Here is a 25,946-nt window from a genome sequence, read left to right on the forward strand (position 1 = left end):
TGAAACGGCCCTTAGCACATGAGTGTGGCATGTAGTCATGCTGTTACATGGCATGCACGTCTTGATTGATATGACACATGTTGTTACATGACACGCATATCACGCATGACATGACACGGACGCCACTTGTGTTCGCCAGGCAGTCATGTCATACCATACCAGTTTTTCAACATATCGAATGAATTAAACCGCCGCAAGAGCATCAAGTCTATGACTTGTAAATCATGACATTTATGACATACATATCATGATTTTGAAGTTATGACTAGTCAGTTATGTTCGTAATACAGTCTTATTATATCATACTAAGTTTCGTAGTGATACCAAAGTCTAAGCAGCCAGGAGAGCTATAAGTCGCAGGTGGCTAGATAGATAGATAGACAGAGAGATAGATAGATAGATAGATAGATAGATAGAAATATAGATAGATAGATAGATAGATTGATACATAGATAGATAGATATATTGATAGATAGATAGATAGGTAGATAGATAGATAGATAGATAGATACGCTCAAAGTCGCTAAACTTTGTCAAAAAAAGCTTCGCATTTAGAACTTATCTTTATAGCTGCGTGGTGGAGGCACAGCCTATTCGCTAAGTAGGCGTACATATGATTAAGAACTGACATAGCTGTCGAGCTAATATGAAAACGAACACGATTCAGTATGCTGCGCAAATATATCTATGTACGATACAAGCCCAAGGGCATACGCTTACTATATTGCCTGTTTTCTTACTAATATATTGATCATTGCGTGCTGTAAACGTTCACATTACACGACGCGCGACCATCATACATTTTTTTTTCAGCGGCGCTAAGTATGTGCCCTCTTGCCACCAGCGTAAAAGCCATGTTTAGGCCGCGTACAGAAGAGATCTAAGATGCCGCTCAATGAACCACTGGAACATTTATGTTGAGTTTGCCTGTTCAGCAGACCCGAAACGAAAGCTGAAATCAGCCTTGAAATAAAGCATTGAGCCTGAATATTTTTTGTTGTTTTACATTTCTTTAGGTATTTTAAATATGTAATGTATTTATTTGCTTATAGTTTATTTATTTATATTCCTTGTTATAAGAATTGTTGCAATAAGAGTCACAAGGAACTGACCTGAAACGGTGAAAGCGGTTAGATGGCACCGGCAAACTATTGAAGCAGCAACGTACACTATATAATGCGTATTCAGTCAGATGTTCCTGTATGCGAGCGTAAAGTATGACACTTTGTCAAGAAAACTGCTCAATATGTTCGCAAGCATTTATTAAACTCACCTATTTATTACTTTCAGACGATATAACTACGTGTGGCAGCCCACTGCTATTGAAAATAGTAAAGTTTTCTGTTAATAGCTAGAAGACTTTGGTAGTGTTTTTGATTACATAAATACTCAGCCAACTATGACAACAGATGCTTCTCAGATGCAGTGTTTATATGCAGTTATCATGACAATATTATACTAAATTTGTACTAACAATAAATGCCTTCATTATACTGGAATATTATTATGATATGTGTTTGCCTATGCAATTGGGAATAAAATGAAACAAGATAATGGCGTTCAAAACAAGAATTGCTTTTCTTACTGCAAGGCTGCGACCCGTTATGAGTGTTTTACGAAACTGGGAAAATGCTAGAGTACGAGTGGGCAAATATTCGAACATTTCGAATAACATACCGAGTAACCTCTTTTTCCTGTCGGTACTTGAATGAAACTGTCCATATTTGAAAGAAAGAATATTTTGCGAATAAGAAGTGACGAGAAACGCCCCAGAGAATCAGACGTCGGACCAACGAGAATTCGTGTTTTTTTCCCATAAATCAAGAGGTGCATGCAACTAATGTACATAACGACAATCCACGCTGTACTGAATACATTTTGACGCGCTTTTGCTTGAACCGCCAGTGTTTCACATAACGGAGTCTAATTATGCCCCTATTTTCTCCCGGATAATTAGAAAATGTTTAGTCACAAAAATTGCATAAGATATCTGCTACAAAGCTATAAATATATGCAGATCGAACGTACTGTGAGAATTGATGATATGCAAAGCACGAATGAGAAAACCAGTGCCACTGGCCCAACGCCATACATGATTACTGGACAAGTGTGGCGGTGACACTGGGGCAGTGCCACGTTGCCCGAGGCACGCTGGCTCTGCACACTGGGACAACCATTATCGGCCGAAATCTGGCTTTTAGTTTGTTTTTTTTTAATTCTTGATCATGCGCACATCGTAATTAAGGCTGAAACACGGGCGCAATGAAAAAAGAAAACAATAAAAAAGTGAGTGAGCCCGAGTTGACTTAGTACCTCAACACATCACACATTTTGAGCTTGACAAACTGCCCACTACTCTACACGTGAAAGACGAGAATGTATGTATTTTTTCATGTTAAAAGAAATTCACGTATTCAATATTTTGATTATACCGTTTACATACGCAGTGCTTCGTCTCTTCGTGCTCGCACTAAACAGGTGATTGTTAGCTAAATTTTTGCGGGTTGCGTTGCATCACATTCATCTGCCACGTTTTGCCGCAAAGCTTGTTAGCGTAGCTGCAGATGTGTCACGACAATCATAGCGACTCGCTATGCGGCTATTAATACCTATTTCGAAAACAGCGTTCATCTGTACTGCTCACTGAAAACTGTAGGTTTTGTCCCTTTATAGTTTGGAAGTACTTAGTGTCCTACTCGTTTACGTTACGCATACGACATCCGCAGCACTTAACTGTAATCGAAACGATTCCTATTCTTAGGGCCGTACTTCTTGTGCAAGACTCAGTGAAGATTGTAGATATTGAGTTAGAAAGAGCCTAGTAATCGTCAGAGTGTAGTTTAGATCAAAACTGACCCATGAATGTTCGTATTTTGACCTTCTGTATCGCAAAAACCAGTGGCACTTGCCCAGCGCCAAACCTGATTACTGGACCAGTGTTCAGTGTTGATTGATTGATATGTGAGGTTTAACGTTTCAAAACCACTACATGATTATGAGAGACGCCGCAGTGGAGGGCTCCGGAAGTTTCTACCACCTGGAGTTCTTTAACGTGCACCCAAATCTGAGCACAAGGGCCTACACCATTTCCGCCTCCATCGGAAGTTCAGCCGCCGCAGCCGGGTGTCACAGAACGAGCGCTAAAAATGGGCGCGCCGCCAAATTCTTGCGATAACGGGCGGGAGAAACGCCGCGAGGTCAAAAGAAAAAAAAAGAAAACAAACATCCAAGGCTCCCCGGGCGCGCGCTCTCCCCTCGGAAGCGTGGCTTCGCCGATGAACCCCCTTACCCCACACGGCGGCCGAGCAAGCACTCGATTTTTCCAGCAGGAACGGGGCGTGTATGCCGGGTAGACTCATCTGTCGGGAACGGCCCCCGTACAGTCTCGCGCCTCTCCCCAGCCTTCGCTGCGTATCGCGCCGACGAAATGACGAGAACTTTCTAGAATGTGGCGCGGAAGGTATTTAATCGAGCGGCCGAGACGAGAGAGCAGGAGAAGACGGAAGTTAACGCCAGAGTGCGAAGGGATTCCGCCGTGTATTCGGCGAAGGTTTCGTCCGTAGGGACGAAACAGGAGATGAAGAGGATTTCCACCTGAGGGGTGAAGGCCCGAGCTACAGGCAAGAGAGTGTGTTTACCGTTATCGAGCGAAGACGCGTGGCGACAGCTGCGTGTGTGAAGCCGACGTGTTCGGGCGAAGAAGTTTGAAGCTTGGAGAGTGGCCAATCGAAGACGCGAGATTTCCTGGAAGAGAAACTTTAAGGGCGCGGAACGGCAACAACGCTGGACTTTGAGTGAGTGATTCTCGGAAGAGTATCATCCAGACTTTTGTTCCAAGAACTTTGGACTGAATAGGTTTTCTATCTCTTTAGTCTTTAAGTGTCTTGGTTGTTCAATGCATGCGACTGCATTGTAGTGCGTATTGTTGTCTGTGTCCGTTGTTTCAAGTGTGGCTGATTGTTCTGTGTAGTACGTTGTTTGATTGGTGACATGTTGTATGCAACTATTGTGGAGTGTGCATTTTTGTGTATTGTTTTCGATCTGCCATTATTGAGAATACAATTTGTTCTTTTATCAACTCTCGGCTCTGACTTGTTCTTTGGGCCACAGTCGGCGTCCGTTGGCGCGCCAAAAAGGACCAGTTCTAAATTGTCCACGCTTTCGTGGTGCGGTTCGAGGGGCCGATACTTCGGCCCTTAGAATTAGCCCGGCGATCGCCTCCCTAATTAACGGGACCTGTGTGTGACAATTAATCTGGCGTCCGCGACAGGACCTTTTGGTGCACAGTGTATCCAAAGTAGCGAGAAAGAGCCTCGAGTTGTTGATAGTGCTATCGGAACAATTTTGTGTGTTGTTCAGTGTTCTCGTTAACGAGTGCAGGGGAGTGTTCTGATAGACTGATTTCGGCAGATACTTTTTGCACGCGGCAAGGTTTTATTTACGAGTTGCGAGACACAATGAATCTCGAAAAGTTAGTCGCTCTTGGTGAGAAGGTGGGGCTTTCTGGCGCCGAACTACGGAAGTGGGTAAGCCAGACGGAGAAAGAGGCGGTGGAGAGAGAAAGGCTGGCCGCTGAAAGGGCGAAAGAAGAAAGAGAGGTAAAGGAGCGACAGCTGAGAGAAGAAAGAGAGCAGCAATTGAAGTTGGAGCTGGAGAGAGAAAAGCTGGCCGCTGAGAGGGCGAGAGAAGAAAGAGAGGCGAAGGAGCGACAGCTGAAAGAAGAAAGAGACGAAAAGGAACGACAGCGGCAGCACGAGATGGAACTCGAGCGGCTCCGGTTGCAACAGCGAAGTGAAACTCCCGTCCAACCTAGAGTTGAAAGTAGCGAACGGGAAGATCATAGCTTCCGCTTGAACCCAAGCAAGCTGCTCGTGTCGTTTGATGAAAGGAAGGACGACCTTGACGCGTACCTTCACCGATTGGAGACGATTGCGAAGAGCCAGAATTGGACGGAACATCAATGGGCAACTGCTTTGAGTACTTGCTTGAGTGGTGAAGCGCTCAGTGTGTACGGTAGGCTGACGCCGACCGATGCAGCCAACTATGCAAAGGTGAAAGCTGCTTTGCTGAAGCGATTTAGATTTACCGTGGAAGGATTCCGGGACAGATTTAGGACAAGAAAGCCAGCTGATGGTGAGACGGCTACGCAGTATGCCGCCCGACTTTGTCATTATTTCGACAGATGGATTGAACTTTCAGGGACAGCGCAGGAGTACGATAAGCTTAGAGAGCTCCTAATTTGAGAACAATTTCTTACTAGTTGCCACCCAAGCCTGTCACTGTACTTGAAAGAGAGGAAGGCTGACTCACTTGAAGGAATGCTTGAATTGACTGATCAATTCTTGGAAGCGCAAGGTGGAACAAATTTGGCCTAGGTCAAGAAGGATTGTCCCGATGATTCGAAGAAATTGGCTCCCGAAGAAAAGAAGCGTGCACCAGAGAGCATTCCGCGATGTTTTCTGTGCAACTGAGTGGGTCATCGCGCGAAAAACTGTCGAATGATCTTTACGAGCCCTACGGCCGTAAAATGTTTTAAGTGTGGTCAGACTGGGCACAAAGCAGACGCATGTCGAAACGGAGCGAGTCAAACTCACCAGGTATCCTGTGTGCAAGTGGCACCGAAATCTGATAATAATGCCGTCAACGATGGATTCGTAGAGTTGAAGAATGGGGAGAAAATTCCTATTGTGGGTGCTGTAATGTCAAAACAGCCAACCAGTGTTACGAAAGGAATGCCAACGCTGCCTGGAAAAGTTGCGGGCAAAAAGATTACGGTGTTAAGAGATACCGGCAGCTCCACTGCTATCGTGCGGAGAAACTTGGTAGAGGAAAGCGAGTTAACCGGCAAAAGGAAACCGGTTTGCTTAATTGACCGTACAGTTCGGATGCTTCCCGAAGCAGAGATTGAGGTTGAAACCCCATACTTCAGCGGGAAGGTTACGGCTCTATGTATGACGACCCCCCTTTACGACCTTGTCATCGGAAACATCGACGGGGCGCGAGAACCGAATGATCCGGAATGTTTGGGTGAACACCTTAAGATAGAGCCCTCGCCAACCCAGTGACCGCAAGATACAGTGAAGGAGCAACCCGTGACGGATCCCACTCGAGCCCAAGGTGAAGCCGCGGTGCAAGGGACTATGAATGATAAGAATATCGTGTTGAACGAGTTCACGGGCCGGGCAACTGGACTTACGTCGGCACGACCTCAACCGACCGACAGTGCAAAGGAGACGGAGTTGGCCAGCTGGGCCAAATGTAGAGACATGAACAAGCTGGTAAATAAACAGACAGGACCCGTCGAACGTCATGACCCGTTAGCAGGGTCGGAAGTGACAACGATGGCTGAGACGCTGCCTCAGATACCGTCATTGGAAAAGGCTCGCCGAAAAAGAACAAGGAAAACCAAGAAAAGATCGAGCGAGCACCGCAAGAAAGGACGCAAGCGCAGCTCGAAATACACAGGATAGGTGCTGAGGTCGAATCAAAATGTGTTTGGCAGTGCTGAGTGCCATATGTTGTGTTAATGTTGTGTTATCCTGTGTCACAAGTGTCGAAGTGTTTGTGCTGTGATGTGATGTATAGTGTTGTATAATTGTTGTAATGAGAGAACTTTGTACGTTTGTATTGATTGGAATGAGTGATGAAGTGTTGTAGTCGTGTACCTGTGGCTATATTTCATGTGTTGTGGAATGGAACTACAATGTAAGATTGTATTGAGCGATCTATTGCGAATGTGAAGTGTCATGAGCGACGGTTTGTGTTATAGTGTTTTAGAGTGTGTGGTGACTGTTCGCGCTCGTTTGTGTGGTTTTGAATATTATGAGATAATATTCTTAAAGTGGGGGCAGTGTCACAGAACGAGCGCTAAAAATGGGCGCACCGCCAAATTCTTGCGATAACGGGCGGGAGAAACGCCGCGAGGTCAAAAGAAAAAAATTACGGCATATTCACGGGGTGAATGATGATGAATGGGCGAAGCTCCGGAGGGATTTATCGGTAAACTGTGAATCTTCCGTGTAATTCGCCCAGTCGATCATCATGTAAAGACGTGAGAAACGCTGTGTGTGTATATACACAAATGAACTTTAATTTGTTCTTAGACGATGGATGGCTTGCGATGTCCCTTGCCTCGCGCGCTCGCACATCGGGATTCTGTCTGCGAGCGCGCGCTGCTGCCGCCTTGCGCTCTCTCCGCTGTGCAGCCTTATCCATCCGGCGACTCCGAGCGCGCGCCAACAGCGAACGGATTTTATTACAACGCTCCCCCTAGCGTACGTCACCGCACTAAATCGAACGATTGCCTTCAACCAATGACACGCGCCATATGTGACATCATTCCTATTTTTTAAGATCTCGCGTCTTTCAACTACAAGTACCGCTTTCTAGTTTATAACATCTTGCATCTTTTCATCATCAGCTACAAGTACCACCATCTAGTAAACACTAGAAGAACTAAACGAAAGGTGGCTACATACAGGAGACGGTACCGCCATCTAGTGACTGCAAGAACTAAACTAGAGGTGGTTACATACAGTGGACGGTACCGCCATCTAGTGAACACTGCAAGAACTAAACTAGAGGTGGCTACATACAGGCTACAGGGGACGCACAGCCCACGCCCTAAGGAGCTTCGCCCCTAAAAAAAAAAGAAAACAAACATCCAAGGCTCCCCGGGCGCGCGCTCTCCCCTCGGAAGCGTGGCTTGCCGGTGAACCCCCTCACCCCACAGCGGCGGCCGAGCAAGCACTCGATTTTTCCAGAAGGAACGGGGCGTGTATGCCGGGTTGACTCATCTGTCGGGGACGGCCCCCGTACAGTCTCGCGCCTCTCCCCAGCCTTCGCTGCGTATCGCGCCGACGAAATGACGAGAACTTTCTAGAATGTGGCGCGGAAGGTATTTAATCGAGCGGCCGAGACGAGAGAGCAGGAGAAGACGGAAGTTAACGCCAGAGTGCGAAGGGATTCCGCCGTGTATTCGGCGAAGGTTTCGTCCGTAGGGACGAAACAGGAGATGAAGAGGATTTCCACCTGAGGGGTGAAGGCCCGAGCTACAGGCAAGAGAGTGTGTTTACCGTTATCGAGCGAAGACGCGTGGCGACAGCTGCGTGTGTGAAGCCGACGTGTTCGGGCGAAAAAGTTTGAAGCTTGGAGAGTGGCCAATCGAAGACGCGAGATTTCCTGGAAGAGAAACTTCGAGGGCGCGGAACGGCAACAACACTGGACTTTGAGTGAGTGATTCTCAAAAGAGTATCATCCAGACTTTTGTTCCAAGAACTTTCGACTGAATAGGTTTTCTATCTCTTTAGTCTTTAGGTGTCTTGGTTGTTCAATGCATGCGACTGCATTGTAGTGCGTATTGTTGTCTGTGTCCGTTGTTTCAAGTGTGGCTGATTGTTCTGTGTAGTACGTTGTTTGATTGGTGACATACTGTATGCAACTATTGTGGAGTGTGCATTTTTGTGTATTGTTTTCGATCTGCCATTATTGAGAAAACAATTTGTTCTTTTATCAACTCTCGGCTCTGACTTGTTCTTTAGGCCACAGCCGGCGTCCGCTGGCGCGCCAAAAAGGACCACTTCTAAATTCTCCACCCTTTCGTGGTGCGGTTCGGGGGGCCGATACTTCAGCCCTTAGAATTAGCCCGGCGATCGCCTCCCTAATTAACGGGACCTGGGTGTGACACCGGGATTCAAACCCGCGACCTGCGGGTCAGCAGCCGAGTACCTTAACCACTAGACCAGTGTCCAGTGTGGCGCTGACACTAGGCAACGCTTTTAGATATGGTCAGTTGGCAAAGCGCTAAGCTTTCCGGCGGTGCGGAGCAGCGTACTGCAATCGCCGACCAGACGGTGGCGCTGCGCTAGCGTTTAATCGGTATTGCTGCGTGGTCTGCTATTGCTGGAAAGGCGCCGGTAGGAGTCTACCGCATCGTTTGGAAGCACAAGCGTAACTTCACTCGCATTTACCCTCGCTTAAGCAAAAAGTGCTTTTTCGTTGTATCTCAACGTTATAACAAAAAAAAAAACAGCATCACACACAAGAGAAAGAGAGAGAGAGGCAAGGATTGCACAGCGCCCTTACCTTCCTTCATTCTGCGTCCCGTTGTAAGCAGCGCTTGTTTTTCGCCAATGCGCGTACAAATCGTTCCATGATCCCATAATGCCCAATCATATTCTAACTTTACTAGAACACGCATTATACGGACAAAATATGGTGCAAAGCCTTGAAAATCAAAAACAAGCAAGGAATCAAGAAAAAAAATGGCGGTATATCCACGGAGTGAATGATGGAGAGTGGGGCGAAGCATTCGTCTGTCCATTTGTCCCTGCTTTCGTCCGTCCATGCGTCCGTCTGTTTGACCTTCCATGCGTCCATCCGCTTGGTCTGTGCGTGCGTCTGTTCGTGAGTCCGTCCTTGCGTTCGTCCATGCATCCTCCCCTATGTCCGTTGATGCGTCCATCTATGCATCTGTCTGTGTGTCCATTCTTCCATCTATTCAACACTCCAAATACCACCATCTCGCATCTTTTCATCATATATCCCCATATAGAAGCACCGCCATCCAGTGGTCAATCCAAGTACTAAACGTGAGGTGGCACGTGCACACTTTCTTGCGGCTTGCGCTTCGGGTATACTTCCCACCTTTAACCACCTCGAGTTCATGGTATATACTGGTTCAGTGTATTCATGGCACTGCGGCCCAACGCTCACTAAAGCTTTCTAAAACCAAGGAGGTTACGCCCAGTGAGTGTTACGCTGCAACCTTTTCCTGTCAGATAGTGCTCAATGTACATGTCAATGACTGCCAATGGGAAATGAGAGAAGGAGAATTCGGCTTTTACTTTCTTACTGCTTGCGCTTCATATCTACTTCCCACCGTTGACGACCTCGAGTTCATGGTATATACTAGTTCATTGTATTCATGGCAAGGCGGCCCTACGCTCGCTAAACCTTTCAAAAACCAAGGAGGTTACGCCCAGCGATTATAACGTAGCAACCTTTTCCTGTCAGATAGTGCTCAATGGAAATGCCAATGGCTGCTAATGGGGATCACAGCGTTCGTGTTAACTAAAAGCCGAATGCTCTTGTCTATCATACCCCATCAGCAGCCATAGGCATGTACATTGAGCACTGTCTTTTATTGTTCAACTACGCAAAGAAGAAATCTCTCACCGGCACCACCTTGGAGGTCAAATCGTTATAATTTTTACACACTACAATGGCTACGGGGGACGAACTGGTGTCGCTATAAGGAGGTTTGTGTCAAGTTACCCTTTGAGTAAGTCAAATCAAGACTGGTAAAACGCGGCGTCGCCAACTTGTACATTCTTGATGCTCTGTAGGGCAGTTTGCTAATTTTGTTCAATTCTTGTCGCAAGCTGGGTTTTCAGCACATTTTAAAAGTATGCGTCGGAGACCTTGGCAAACGAATACTATTTGCTAGGCTACGCAGCCGTACTGAAAACACGCAGCGCGATAAACTAGAGTAGTAAATACCAAAGTTGAGAAACAAAGATATTCCTTGAGTTTTTTTCTCCGTTTTTCTTGCACATTACACGTGTAACCATTTCTTGCATGCGCTGTGCCAGAAGGCCGACTTTTTTTCTTGGTTATTTTAGACTGTTCAAAAAATCTTTAGCGGCCAACACAAAGAGTAACGTTATTCTGGAACTGACACAGTCTCCCTAGATAAGACTGTAACCTTCGAGATCGCGCATAAAAAATCTGACGCATGTGCCGCTTTTAAATGATTAAATACCAAGACTACAGCGAGGAACATTGGATCCTTTGTTAAGGATCGCCCAAAGATCAGCCACCGGCACAAGTCTTGGTTTATCAGATACCCCCACCTCATCAGCCACGCAAATCTACGGGACAGCTGCTTTGATCAAAAAATGAAATAAGTGTCCCTCAAAGAAATTCCTTTTTTCAGAACCAGACGTAACGAAAAAAATACGCTGTAATACCAAGAGAAGTATAAGAGATGTTCTCGGAGGTAATAGTAATGTAATGGGCGTATAAAAAGGTGGAAGGAGAGATCACGTGCCACTGCCAGTATCGGAAGCTGGAACTTTCGAGCAACACGTCCTATTCGGTGCTACTGAGCTATGGTGGCGGCCAGCCCTGTGTACTTCTCTTGGCATTATCTTCTGTTCTCTCCTCATCACCATTGGTCTAACAAAGAAAACTAGCAGGTAAATTCACAGCTTGCAGAAGTCATAGCGAGGGTCCCTTTCTGGCAGACTTGATGCCTAGAGGTGGCATGCAGAAGTATCTTTGAACTCGAGCTACATGATATCGAACTTGCGTAAATACAGTGTTCTAGGCTTGCCATAATGGCAGCGGATGACGCTACCAGACGGGTTCAGGTTTATATGCCAATATATATCCTTTAAAGTGGACGGGGCTTGATCGCCGTTGTGCCTGAGTAGTATTGCTTTGGATTAAATAATGGAAGGTCGAACATTTTTATCACGTCGTTTGCAAGTAGCCATTTTGTCCACATTTATTCTTTACATTTTTATATTCACTTCTAATAACTTATTCTATATTTACTTACAATATTTGTCGGTTAGTTCTGATATATTATCTTACAAAGATAGCGCGCCCTTGAATTTCCAGTTTTTTTAAAGGTTGACTTAAGTACATTGACTGCTTGCTAAAAAACAGATGTCAGCAACTTACCGCAGTTTTCAGGGAGGCACGTGCTCACGGTGCATGCAGTTTTGTGCAAAGTACCCCGGTAACAGTCATTGTGAGTTTTCGCTACGTTGAGGCATAATCAGTGGGTGTCATCATTTTCATAAAACGTTGTTGCAACAGGGCGAAAATAAACATTGGTATGAAATTTGAAAAAACTGCTAAAGTTGTAGATATAGAATGATGTAATCTGGGTAGTGAAACAGTCTAACAAAACTTATGTTCACTTTGGACAAATAAAAAAGATTCATTCGTTGCATTAGCGCAGCAGCACCCTGACAAAAAGAAAGATAACAAAATACTTGAATATAGAAAAATCTGGGAAGACACTAAGTCACTATTAAAATAGAAGGTTGAAATAGACGCGCTAAACGCGAGAGACATTTTTTTTATTGACGAAGACTTTATGAAATACACATGATGATAAGGTATTTTAATCTTGAACCAAGGATAACAAAAGATTTAAAACAACAGCTTTTTTGTAGCTCAACTAAGCCTGGTAATCAAACTCTCAAATTATAATATTTAAGAGGAGAGATCCGGAGCCATGCAGCGATTAATCAGTATTGTGGACCAGCTGCTATAAAAACCCTTTGTCTGACATGTACCTGCCAGGCAGAATGTATGATCTAGGTAATAGTGCTGCAAGGTTGTGTCATAAGCTTGCAGTTACAACCACGGGGAGCGTTGCCTCTTTCGAGCGCGTCATTACTATAATAAAAACAACATGAGACCTGATTTAAATATAATAATGAGGTTCGGAGTACAACAGTGAGAACTAAAGCTAATTGTATTTTGCTATGTATGTCTGTATACAATTTAACGATCTAACTACAGAACATTCAAAAGGCAGGTCAATTTAAACGCCTGAAATGTGCTCCTATAATCTTGTAAGAGCACAACATGCGTTTAATATTATTGTAAACTGCTGAATGTTTCCAAACTAAGTAATAGCGTCGCATTGAGTCATTAGAAGTATTTTTATCTAAATGCCGTACGAAGTACTCCTCCCGAGTAAAACCTCTCATGCATTTTAGCAAACACATTTCATCATTCATCAAATATCACAGCCCTTCCGCAACGTACTTGACAATGAAAACTTAAGATACTGGTTGAACAAAGTGAAACAAAGCGACGCGAATGATCAATCAGCTTTTCATTAAATTATTGCCAACCACATTAACTTTATCTGTAGCGTACCTGTGCATACACGTGATAGAGAGAACAATTAGGTGAGACAAAGATTTATAGAGCACAAGTTGTTTAGGTCGACTTGATGAAATGCCTGAAAAGAAATATTACATAGTTGTTCTTTTTACGTGACTGGTCGTTTTATAGAAAACATGGAATACAATAAAATAAGAGTAATCAAGAAGTTTGGGATTAGGGGTATGTTTTTTAGACTGGAAACATTTTTGTTTTGGGGAGAGGCAAAAATGGCTCGCTGCAAGAACAAGGTGGTTTGATAGAATGCCACGCGAACTTCTTTCGTCAATTATGTCATAATATGATCTCGCACCGTGACGTTTAAATGGTGACAGCGGTCACAGAAATCAGTCACGAAATGATGACGTGATCAGATGGGGTATCGTGTTGACGTTGCCACATGGGATAGTTTAGTGGTTTCAGTCTAGCCGATTCCAGAGTTCATGCAATGCCACGAGAAATTTAGAAATTCTTATTTGCGGGAGGAATAATGTAGTTGACTGGGAACTTCAAGGCAATTTATGTGAATGCATGCTATCACTTTACATCCTTGAGTAATTCAGGCCAAGAAGTCAAGAACTCAATCACTTGCTACATCACCAACAATAAAGCTGATTTTTGTCTTTGTACGGTACTCAGTGTACCACACTTGCGCCATTTTTCAAATGGCCGTCGGACCCATTAAAACAAAATCAAATAAAAATAACGTTAAGAGTTTCACGCGAATGAATGAACAATAGCCCAGAAACTCATCGTAATAACCACCTTGATAGGAAGCACATCAGATATAATTTTGTTTTAAGATATTTCCAAAAAGCAGTACTTTGTAGGCGGGAAGTACTTCCGCGTTAGACTTGTTCAATGTAAGTAAACATTTATTGCAAAGTTCGCCGTTTAAAAATTATGCAAAATTAGATCTACCTCTATTTTTTCATTATGTAAGATCCACCGCAAAACCTAGGCCCCAATACTTTAGGAGGATAAGAAAAATAGGCTCTCCTTTTTGTTGCATTAGTAGACAAAGGTGCACCATAGCGTACTCGACACTTTTACTGTGAGGCAATTCTTAGGAAACTTCTGGCACTTTGAGCGTTTGTATCCACCTACCTAATTAGGTAGCCCCCTACGTCTGCGTACTATTACGATCGCCTTATTATTTTATTGTAGACCAGAATACGAACAGGAGGCTAAGAGAGTCTGTGGAAAATGACTGTAATCATCGTTCAAATGACGTGAAGCTTCATTCATGAATGTCTTGAAACCCTTCACTCCATTGCCGTGCGAATCATACTTGCATACCACGGACCTTGGTACGGAGATATGGTTCGCGGGTGTTTGACAGTTGATATCTAGTCCGGGTACAGTGAATACAGGCATTAGTAAAAGAAATGCGAGACAGATTGCGCTGCAGTTGATTCAACTTGATTCGCGGCAACTGCGAATGTGATAGGTGAACCAGACCAAGGCTAGTTTTATGGTTTGAATATTGGCATGATAACGAGCAATGAAGTGCCTGTTGACGTTACAGAAGGAATCATTGAGCAGAAAATTGTTGGTATCTGAACCACACCTGCACAAATTGTAACAAAAAAGGCTATTTGCAAGCGATCTGCAAAAAAATAATAAAAAAGGGGTTTTTCACACATGTCGTCACCACGGACAATGAGTCTAAGGACTTCAGATATCAAACAGTGTTTCAATAAGGTACAAGTTAAAGTGGCTAGAGCAGAGAGCTTAACATTAAAGAAAAGGCTGCTTAGATAATAATAGACACTGGGGCGGCACTCACAATCAATCTAGAGCATCTTTACGTGGTATTTTTTGCATTTCAAGTGCGTGAAAAAACGTTTTAATGGGCACCTAAACACACACAAAAAAAGAACAGCTCCTAATATTTGAAAAAGGAAATGTCTCTATAGCCATGAATGAAACGAGGCCACTTTACCTGAATTGGACGTGAAAGAGAACGGAACGATAATGTCAGGCTTACTGGGAAGAGACTGGCTGGGAAAACTGTAGATCAAATGGAGCGCACTACACAACCTGTCTGCGCACAAACACGTTGAGCTCAGCGTAGATTCTCAACGGAACGAGTTTGCCGAGGTATCGCAAGAAACTTTGAAGGTCATATTCTCGTAAAAAAGCTGGTTCAATCACTGTTCGTTAACGCACGGTCAGTACCGTTTGCAATCAAGCATGAAGTAGCAAAAGAGTTAACAAGCTCACGCGGGCTGCAATATTGAATTGGGTAACGAAAAGCGACTGGATGAAACCTCCGGTGTTCACTACAAAGACATGAGGTGAGTATTAAAGTTATGGGACGACTACAAAGATAAGGCGGGTCCTGTGCTGAAAACGGACCGTTATCTCTTGTCTCTGCCAAAAGATTTGTATTACACGCTTACCGGAGGTAAGGTCTTCTTTGTACCAGATCTATCGCAAGCCCATCAACAGGTACTGTTTGCTGAGGAAAGCAAAGAGTTGTTTAACTCTCAACACGCATTTGAAATCATGTCAGTTTCAGCCTTTGCCATATCGCATCTCCAACGCTCCCGCAATCATTAAATCATCAATTATTGAAGTCCTGAAAGGTATTCCAAAATAAGGGCTGCTATATTAATGACGTCGTCGTCATTGGTGATAACGTAGACAGTCAAGAAAACGCGGAAAATGTGCTTCAACATAATGCACAGCATAATTTCACCGTAAAAGATCAGAAGTGTGCATTTTCAATTTGTCCGCCCCTTATTTTTGGCACAAAGTTACAGCATATAGTATTTTTTGAACACCTAGAAAGTTAAAGCCTATCTTGGAGGCCCCTCAACTAAGTATCGTCACCGAACAGCGAGCTTTCTTGGGCGTACTGATTTTCTACGGATGGTTCTTCGAAGGCTCGGCTACAGTCGCTGCACGAATGTGTGACTGCTTAAGAAATATGTTATCTGGCGGCAATGGTGGGTGGCGACCGGGTGGCGAAAAGAACGCGTGGTGGATACAAAATACCAATGAGCTAGTTTGAAGTGGTTTCTTCTGATAGAACATTAACTTGAACACATGTATACGAAAACCGGGGCAAAATAATTTGCTGGGCGAAACACGACAACACTATTACGCCATCCTATAAGTTAATAATAAAATAAAATTATTTATTATAATAATAATAATATTACTAATATTGCCCGAAAACTGCTGTTTCGAAAATGCTCGCAAGTTGTTAGTGAAGATGGGGTCAAAGTCACAGTGGATCGTCTGTTTTTATGCTCTTGAAATCATCTGTCGTTGCTCGTCAAGCTGGGAAGGTATGCTTCGTCAGAAGACCTCAATCTTCCCGACGCAGGTCACACAAGAATATGGTTAAGCCGTAGAGACCTGACCGTAAGTGATGGAACTTTCATTGTTGGAAACGTTGAGGCAGTGGTTGACGAACAGGGGCAGTCCAAGTTTCGTACATTTTACAGTACAGAGAGGTGTAAAAAGTGATAACAGTTGTGGGTTTCTGTTAAGGCTAGCAGAAGAGTGCAGGAGCAAAGTATCCGTAGCTGGAACAGTGAACACGTTGTCGCGGTGACCGGTAAGCACCTCGAGGTAAGACGTGACTTTCGGAGCACGTCGGGAACTGGACTTGTTATAAGAAATAGGTGATACGAAAAACAGCTGGACCAGACAATGCCAGCAGACCCGATTAGTACATACAAGCCATGATTGTTAAGTAAATAAAAGTACTCGCAACATTTGCAAGCAGACAACTATACTGTCACCTTATGTTCTAATGAGGCCCATACTGGCCTCTGGTAATGTCGCAGCCTAAACCTGTTACTCGTATCGGGACCGCGGACAAGAAACTTTGTGTGTTATCACATAAGCAATGTAGATTTCACCATTCGTTGATGCAGGTAGAGGGATCTTGAAAGTATAATACAAAAATTTGTTTACAAGAAAGTAAATACTAGTTGGTTACATTGTTAGAAACCGCAAGTTATCACAATTTAAAAATGCTGCCAAGAAGACTATTCTTCTAGCTTTACGTAAAAAAATACGCGGGCGTAAAAATGTCTTTGAAAATTCTGATATTTGAAATTTCCCGACAAAATGTCGCACATTTGAGTAGATTTTCGAAGCACGAGGCTGAGAAAACTTGCTAAAGCATTCTCGCAGTTTTACAAGTCAAGCAAATTATTTTTTGGGAATGGTTTCAAATAAACTTTTTTACTAGCTTTCGTCTTATCTACAGGGCTTAATGATGTTCCTTCATCTTGAAATATGGAGCCGTAATTATTTTTTATTGATTTCAATGTTAGAAGCTCTGTGTTGGACGAATCATAATCTACGATTTGTATCATATTTTCTTTGACACAAATACGCTGCGTGAGATGTGTTTTTGATTGAGTGACAGTTTAATTACCGATTACTTAATTAATTTTTTCTGAGCTATCGTTTCTTTTATTATCACATCAAATTGTTCATGTCATTTCTTAAATAGGTGTAGAGGGAATATGACGCATTATTAGTGTTTGTAAGAGGTTGACATTTTGGTCATGTATAATTTATTTCAATTTTCGAATGCTAATATACCCATCTATATAAATAGCATTGTGTTCGACGACTGTGGCATGTTATCCGGTTAATCCATCTGTTGATTTTTTTACATGGTGAGCTACATTATGATTGCTTCTCTTGGCTAATCACTGTATATAAAAGTGCGGGTGATTTGTCTCTTCAGAACACCACATACTTTCACGATTACTGCCTGCTGCTTTCTGCAGTACTTAAGGTAAGAATTGGACCTTGCACTTGTGAATATAATTTTAATCCTTCTGCTCTGAATTACGCCTTTCAGACATATTTTCAGTATTTCCAATCACAATATGCTGAAAAGCATGCTCATTATTCTCTCCCACTCTAGTGGTACACATAAAAATCTCACCATCATGATCAACACAATTGTATTTCTAATGTGGCCACTCGACTGTGTGCCAGATATATTTCAGAATAGAAATTGCCCGAGTTATTTAATCATCTACATGAACAAAATGTTGTGTATATTAGGGCCGTATCGTAGGGAAGGCTCAAATTGTTAGTTCATATAAAACATTTAATCTCAAGCATCTTCAGTTTGACCGAACAAGATTTTCTCTTCGGCACATAAGCCCTAAGGAATGCAATGAGCGTGCTATAACAGGACGTTCAGTTGTTGAGTCAGTCATTATTTACAGGACTTCTCCCTGAAAACAAATCAAGGTAATGCTGTGTAGTTTACTGTGCTTGTTTCAAATATTCATGTAGAATACGCAATCAAGGATTTATTTGACTTCACGCAGTGTACTGAAGTATACGATGCGAGTGATGTAATATTATATAGAAGCAGTCCAGTTCTATCAAAGTCACTGTTTAACCGTTGGCTTTGAGTAAACCTTGGTCACTATTTTGTGTAAGGATATCTTTCTTTTTTATCTTATAATCATTTAATTGCTTTGGGTTATATAGCATACCGGCGCCGAAATATATTGGAATCTTGATTTCGTAAAAAGGCAGACAAAGCAGCAAGCAAGACTATTCTCCTAAGGTCATGATGCTGCCCGGTTGAGTCCCACAGAATTCCTCACAGTGCAATCTTTCCGTGCGAGAAATTTTCATATCCAATAAATTTGGCACTTTATAAATCAAACTTGAAGCCCATAATGTTGCGCTTTATTCAATATTCATTAAGTATAGTTGCCGACTTACAACTTATTCATTGAATTATTTTTTTCTACGCAATTCCTCAAAAATTGTCGGATGTGTGTATTTTGCAGGGGACAACATCATGAGAATTTGCCAAGGAATCAGTCTCGCTGTGCTTATTGGCACTGTCATAGGTAGGAATTTTCTGAAATATTGTTATTTCCACCTTGTGTTGTTATGAAGATCATTATGTGTCGCGTAATATTAGGAATGACAAATGTTAGTTTTAGTAAGAATTGTAAAGCCACCTGCATAGGGTTGCTTCTAGAAAATTCAATTTCAGGAAACATACACGAATGTCACCCGAGAAAGACTAGTCACAAGAAAGAGTGGTGCGAAATTTATTAAACTTTTAGTGTTGTGCCATCTCATTTGGTCCTAACTAACGCGCCAAAAACAAAGAAAGATAATGAAGATGAGCAGCATCTTGCTGAAATGTGTATATCGACGAAGCGAATTTGACACCATTACTACAAAAAGCAAGGCCAAAAACTCGCATACATGTCTGTGATAACAATAAATGTTTTTAATATAATAAGTAAAAAAAATAACAGATTCCACGTACTGTTGGTATCAATGATATGCGAAGCACGAATTAGAAAGGTTGATATGTAACTTTAGGGTCAGCACAATTAGGAGGTGGACGTAAATTATGCTGGACATGACTTGCCTGCCATCATTATTATGTTTACATGTGTAATTCACCGTCGTAGTCTATTCACGTTTCGAGATACAAAATTTAGTCTCACATGACGTGAAAGGTGGAGCTAGAGAAACGGCTGCTTGGACGCTATGAACTTGGCATGTAGTCATATTTACATCAGACGCACGTCATCACTATCATGTTTGGACGTGAGATTTACCTTTGCCGTCTGTTCACGTCAGCTGATACGAAATTCGGTACATATGCTCCCTGCGAAACGGTTGCTAGCGCGTTATGTGCGTAGCATGTAGTCATCTTTTACATGATGGCATATGTAGATTATCATCTTCGGTCGTGTAATTCACGTCAAATAATGGGAAATTATTAGGACGTATCATTAGAACGTGTCATTAACATCATATACTAACAAATGTCGTATGTGTGGAGCTAGCGAAACGTAAAGATGCACGCTAAGAGCGTAGCATGTACAACTGTTTTACATGACACACATATCTTGATTATATGTTTGGGCGTGTTATTTACCTTCATTGTCTATTCAGGTCATCTGATACAAAATTTGGTATATAAAAAAGTTATATAAAATTGGAGGTAGCGAAACGGCTGCGAGCGTGCTATGAGTGTAGCTTGTAGTCATGTTTTAAATAACGCGCAAGTCATGGTTGTCATGTTTGGATAGGTAATTTACCTTTGTCATTCATTTCCGTCCCGCAATACGAAGTTTCGTATATTTGAAGCTAGCAAAACGACCACGAGTGCACCATGAGCGTGCCTTGCAGCCATGACTAGTCATAACGTGATAATAATGACCTGAATGTCATGATTACCAGGTAAGGGTTTGTGATTTCTGTTTGCAGTGCAGTTATGTAATATAATACTACTTTTGCTAAATATTGTGTGAACGAAACCACCTGCAAGGAAAGCATGACTGAATTCCAAGTAATGACAGTATAGACATGCATATCATGATTTCCACGTTTTAACTAGACAAATATTGTTCCTATACAGTCATGTTAATACCAATATTGGCATTGATACCATTATCGAGACGGCCACGAGAGATAAAAGTTCTAGGCAGCTAGATAGTTAGATACTCTCGAAGTCGTCGAAGCTGGCTAAAAAATGCTTCGCATTTGAAAGTGGCATTTGCCACACATAGCGGTTGGTATAACACGATAGTGAAACGGCTCTTTAGAGAGCTACTTGAGCATTTCTGTGCAATTTTTCAGTAACAGAAAAAACACAAAGTCACGTTAAGAATGACAAGCAGCTCAAAACTTGCAAAATCCAAAATCTATATTGAAGCCGACAGATGGAAACACGTAGTCGGATAGTCAGGTTGAACGGTAGAAGTGCCTTGGACGAGCTGGCCGAAGGTTCAATAGAAGAACCTATCTTCGTCATAGGCACCTTGTCATCTTTGGCCTTTTAGTTTTAAGAAGGTTAAGAGTGACGTCATCTTCTGTTGGTGGCGCGGGTCCCTGATGGCTATTGCTGGCTGGAAAGAGAAAAAATATAGATCAGAGGAATGCAGTCGTATTTATATACAAGTTAAAATATTCTTGGAGGATGAGGTAGGACCGAGAAAAAACGGAGAAAAAAAAGAAAAACAGAGAAAAAAGAGGCAGAAAAACACGCAAACTAGGAGGGATGTGCTGCAAAGCAGTGTCCGCTATAAACACGAAAAATATAAAGAGCTTGAAAGTTCAAAGCCGGCAGACGGTTACCGCGTCCGGCCACTACAAAAGGTTGCCGACGGTAGTGGTATACGCCTGTTCCCGAAACACTATGAGTGCTACTCATAACAAGAAACGTGATTACAAAAAAAGGAAGGGGGGGGGGGGGGTAGGCGGCGTACTTTTATATGCCAAGATGCCGGAAGTAAGTGATGCCGGATGGGGTCATAAGATCACGTTTTTATTGGGGACAGTCATTGGCGAAAATATCTTTTGAATATCCTCGTCGGTGGCCCGCTTAGCGAAATCGCCTAAAGAATTTATCGGCCTGTTGGCTGAAAAAAGGGGTAATTGAGAATGATACGGAAATGAGCAACGACAAAAGACACACAAAGAGAAGAAGAAAAGAAAAACGAAATGAATGAGGCAAGGTGGGGATAGGTGGGACGTTAAGGCTAAAAAACGGGGAAAAAAGTGGGGGCGGGGTGAAGGTGACGCAGAGAACTCTCTGTGTTGGCAACGACTAACGATGCGCGGCCGGAGTGGTTTTAAAGCGAGAAAATATAGCAGTGGCTGCAAGTTCTAGAAATCAAAAACTTCGTAGTTGTATATAGACACAAGCATGTCTATATTTGAAATAAAATCTCAAAGAGAATAACAATGGTACAATATGTACACTATGAAGGATTTCATGTAATACCAATTATGTCTATTTGATGGCTGAGTGTATCTGTCTTTGTAAATATTGCTCCAATTGTGCTATGGCCTTAGCAACTCCAAATTGCCGCACGCTGCATTGATTCCTGACGGGTGTAGCGACTGAGCGACTGAAAATTCTGTATCAAATATGATTCCATGCATTTAGTTTTCCGAGGTGATTATAGTTTTGTTATTAAAACGTAGAGTTATGCTTCGTCGACATTGTGGTCATGTGTATTGAAGTGAGCGGCTACGACTTTTTGGTAAACTGTGCTTTGTGTCTGCACGGTGGCCATTCAGTCTTACATGAATTGGCTGCCCAGTATATATTATTTCCGCCAAGTGCCACACTCGAGACAGTATAGTAGGTTGGTACAAGTACAGGTGAAGCTCGATGTCACCTTTTGGATGTAATCAAAGTTGTGCTTCTACGTTGGTTGCCAGCTGTATATCTTTGCAGGTTGAGCATCTCGGCCAGCCACAGGGGCCAGACGTTGTCCTAGTCATGCTTTAAGTTTTGTGTGAACAAGCGTATCTTTGCAGATAGCGTCGCGTCTGTAGACGACCTAAGGCAGTTTGGGAAAAATTTTTAAAGTTTCTGGTTGGTTGTTGAATTTCGATAATATTATGTGAGGATGTTTATCTTCAGGAAAGTATTAAAACCCTTTGTAGTAAGAAAAGGCGTAGTTGCTGTTGGTGTGCTTTAAGAGCACGGTTGTAGTGCTTCATTGCGGTACAGTTCCAGTGCGTCCGTATAGTCTTTGTAAAGGAATGTGCAAGGTTGGTTTCTATCTCTTAGTGATCGTTTTAGAGCGGTAAGTCTTTTTACGTAATCTTTGTTTTTTATGCATATGCGGCGTAACCTTCTTACCTGACTCTTGAAAATGCCCTTTTTACAGTATATCTGGTGGTAGCTTGTATCTTTTTAGTACTGTTGCTTGTGAAATGTTTTTTTTTCAGCGTTGACTTCAGTACACCATTTTCAAGATAAATGGTGGTGTCTAGAAAGTTGATGCGCTTAGTCGAGGCATCGGAGGTGAACTTTATTGTTGTATGAAATGAGTTCCGCAATGAAGTGAATTTATCTAGGTTTCGCGCCCATGTCCCCATAACATAATTATGTCAGCTAAGTCCCGAAGGTACGTGTCAGGTTTCTTCTTACAGTGAGACAGGACTTTGGTTTCTAGAATTCCCATAAATATATTCACTAGGTTGGAGCAAATGAGGTACCCATGCTTTTTCTTTTATTGGAAGGTTGTATATTTTATTGAATTTCAAGTATTGATGTGAAGCACTAATTTTATTAGTGTTAAATATACTTCAGTATAATGTTGTGCGTTCTGTCTGAATATTGTTAGCTCAACTGCAGCGAAGCCCTCGGGGATAGGGAAATTACTGAATTTAATTCATTGGAAGGTAGCGGAATGGCCGCTAGCGCATCATGAGCATGGCATGTAGTCATGTAATTACATGACGCGCATCTCATGATTATCATGTTTGCACCAGTCACATACTTTTGCCATCCATTCATGTCCCGTAATACCAATTTCGGTATATGCAAAGCTTGCGAAACGGCCGTGAGCACATCAAGAGTGTGGCATGTAGTCATGCTGTTACATGGCACGCATGTCATGATTGATAGGACACATGTTGTTACATGATACGCATATCACGCATGACATGAAACGCATATTGCGTGTGTTCGCCATGCAGTCATGTCATGCCATACCAGTTTTGCAACATATCAAGTGAATAAAACCACCACAAAAGCATCAAGACTATGACTTGTAAATCATGACATTTATGACATACATGTCGTGATTTTCAAATTAGGACTAGTCAGTTATGTTTGCAATACAGTGATGTTATATCACACCAGGTTTCGTATTGATACCAAAATCTAAACGGTCAGGAGCGCTATAAGTCGCAGGCGGCTATATGAATAGATAGATAAATAGATAGATAGATAGATAGATAGTTAGATAGATATATAGATAGATAGATAGATAGATAGATAGATAGATAGATAGATAGATAGATAGATACGCTCAATGTCGCTAAAGTTTGCCAAAAATGCTTCACATTTAGAAATTATCTTTATAACAGTGAGGTGGAGACACAGCCTTTTCGCTAAGTAGGCGTACATATGACTACGATCTGAAATAGCTGTCGAGCTAATTTAGAAACGAACATCATAAAGTACGCTGCGTAAATATATACATGTACGACACAAGCGCAAGAGCGCTCGCTTATGATATTGCCTGTTTTCTTACTAATACATAGATAATTGGGTGCTGTAAACGATCGCATAACACCACGCATGACCATCATGCCTTTGTTGTTGTTTTTTTCAGCGGCGCTAAGTATGTGCCCTCTTGCAACCAGCCTGGAAGTCATGTTCAGGCCGCGCACAGAAGAGATTGAAGATGCAGCTCAATGAACCACCAAAACATTTATGTTGAGTTTGCCTGTTCAGGAGAACCTAAATGAAAGCTGAAATGAGCCTTGAAATAAAGCATTGAGCCTGAATATTTCTTGTTGTTTTACATTTATTTAGGTATTTTATTAATGTAATGTATTTATTTGCTTATATTTTATTTATTTATATTACTCGTTATAAGAACTGTTGCAATAGGAGTCATACGGAACTGACCTAAAACGGCGAGAGCGGTTAGATGGCATCCGGCAAACTTTTGAAACTGCAACGTACACAATATAATGGGTATTCAGTCATATGTTCCTGTATACGAGCGTGAAATATGACACTGTGTCAAGAAAACTGCACAATGTGTTCGCAAGTATTTATTAAACTCACCTATTTATTAATTTCGAAAGGTATACCTACCCGTGGCAGCCCAGTGCTAATAAAGATAGTAAAGTTTTCTGTTAATAACTAGAAGAGTTTGGTAGAGCCTTCGGCTAAATAAATACTCAGCCAACTGTGACACCAGATGCTTCTTAGATGCAGTATTTATATGCAGTAATCATGAAAATATTATGCTAAATCTATAAAAACAATAAATGCCTTCATTATATTGGAATAATATTGTGCTACGTGTTTGTGCATGCAAACCCGAATAAAATGAAACAACATATTGGCGTTCAAAACAAGAATGGCTTTTCTTACTGCAAGGCTGCGACCCGGTATATGAGTGTTTCACTAAAGTGGGAGAATGCTAGTACGAGTGATTGAATATTCGTAAATTTCAAATAACATATCGAGTAATCTTTTTTTCCTGTTGGTACTTGAATGAAACTGTGCATATTTCAAAAAGAGAATATTTTGCGAATTAGTAGTGACGAGAAATGCATCAGACGAGACGTTGGACCAACGAGAAGTCGCGTTTTTTTTTCATTAGTCGGGAGGTGCATGCAAGTAATGTACATAACGAGTATCCATGCTGTACTGAATGCATTTTGACGCGGTTTTGCTTGACCCGTCAGGGTTTCAGAAAAAGGGAGTCTCATTATACCCTTTTTTTCTCCAGCAAATTATTACAATGTTTAGTCACAAACATTGCATAAGATATCTGCTACAAATTTATAAAATTAGGCAGATCTCACGTAATATGCAAAGCACGAATGAGCAAGGTGTATATGTCATTTTAACATCCGCACAGTCCTATCGCAAAACCCATGGCACTGGTCCAGCGCCATACCTGATTACTGGACAGGTGTGGCGCTGAAACTGGGACAGTGCCACGTTGCACTAGCCACGCTGGCACTGCACACTGGGACTGCCTTTATCGGCAGAAATCTGGCTTTTAGTTTGTTTTTTAAATTCTTGATCATGCGCACGTCGTAATTAAGGCTGAAACACGGGCGCAATGAAAAAAGAAAACAATAAAAAAGTGAGTGAGCCAGAGTCGAACCTACTACCTCAACACATCACACATTTTGAGCTTGGCACACTGCCGACTACTGTACACTTTGAAAGACGAGTAATAATGTATTTTTTCATCTTAAAAAAATTCACGTATCCAATATTCTGAATATACCGTTTACATACGCAGCGCCTCGTCTCTTCGTGCTCATGCTAAAAATGTGATTGTTAGCTTAATTTTTGCGGGTTGCGTTGCATCACATTCATCTGCCACGTTTTGCCGCAAAGCTTGTTAGCGTAGCTGCAGATGTGTCACGACAATCATAGTGACTCACTTTGCGGCTAGTAATACCTATTTAGAAAACAGCGTTCATCTGTACTGCTCACTGAACACTGTAAATTTTGTGCCTCGACAGTTTGGAAGTATCTTGTGTCCTATTCGTTTACGTTACGCGTA

At 42.3% G+C, this 25,946-nt stretch overlaps 1 long non-coding RNA gene across 1 annotated transcript; it reads left to right on the forward strand.

Annotated features, from left to right (window-relative positions):
* Nucleotides 1-17,534: 17,534 nt before the first annotated feature.
* Nucleotides 17,535-24,197, forward strand: LOC119169165 (uncharacterized). Its single transcript, XR_012889133.1, has 3 exons — nt 17,535-17,680; nt 18,702-18,764; nt 24,021-24,197. It is a non-coding gene; the product is annotated as an uncharacterized LOC119169165 (long non-coding RNA).
* Nucleotides 24,198-25,946: the final 1,749 nt, after the last annotated feature.

The sequence above is a fragment of the Rhipicephalus microplus genome, unplaced genomic scaffold (genome assembly GCF_043290135.1).
Source record: "Rhipicephalus microplus isolate Deutch F79 unplaced genomic scaffold, USDA_Rmic scaffold_28, whole genome shotgun sequence".
Taxonomy (NCBI): Eukaryota; Metazoa; Arthropoda; class Arachnida; order Ixodida; family Ixodidae; genus Rhipicephalus; species Rhipicephalus microplus.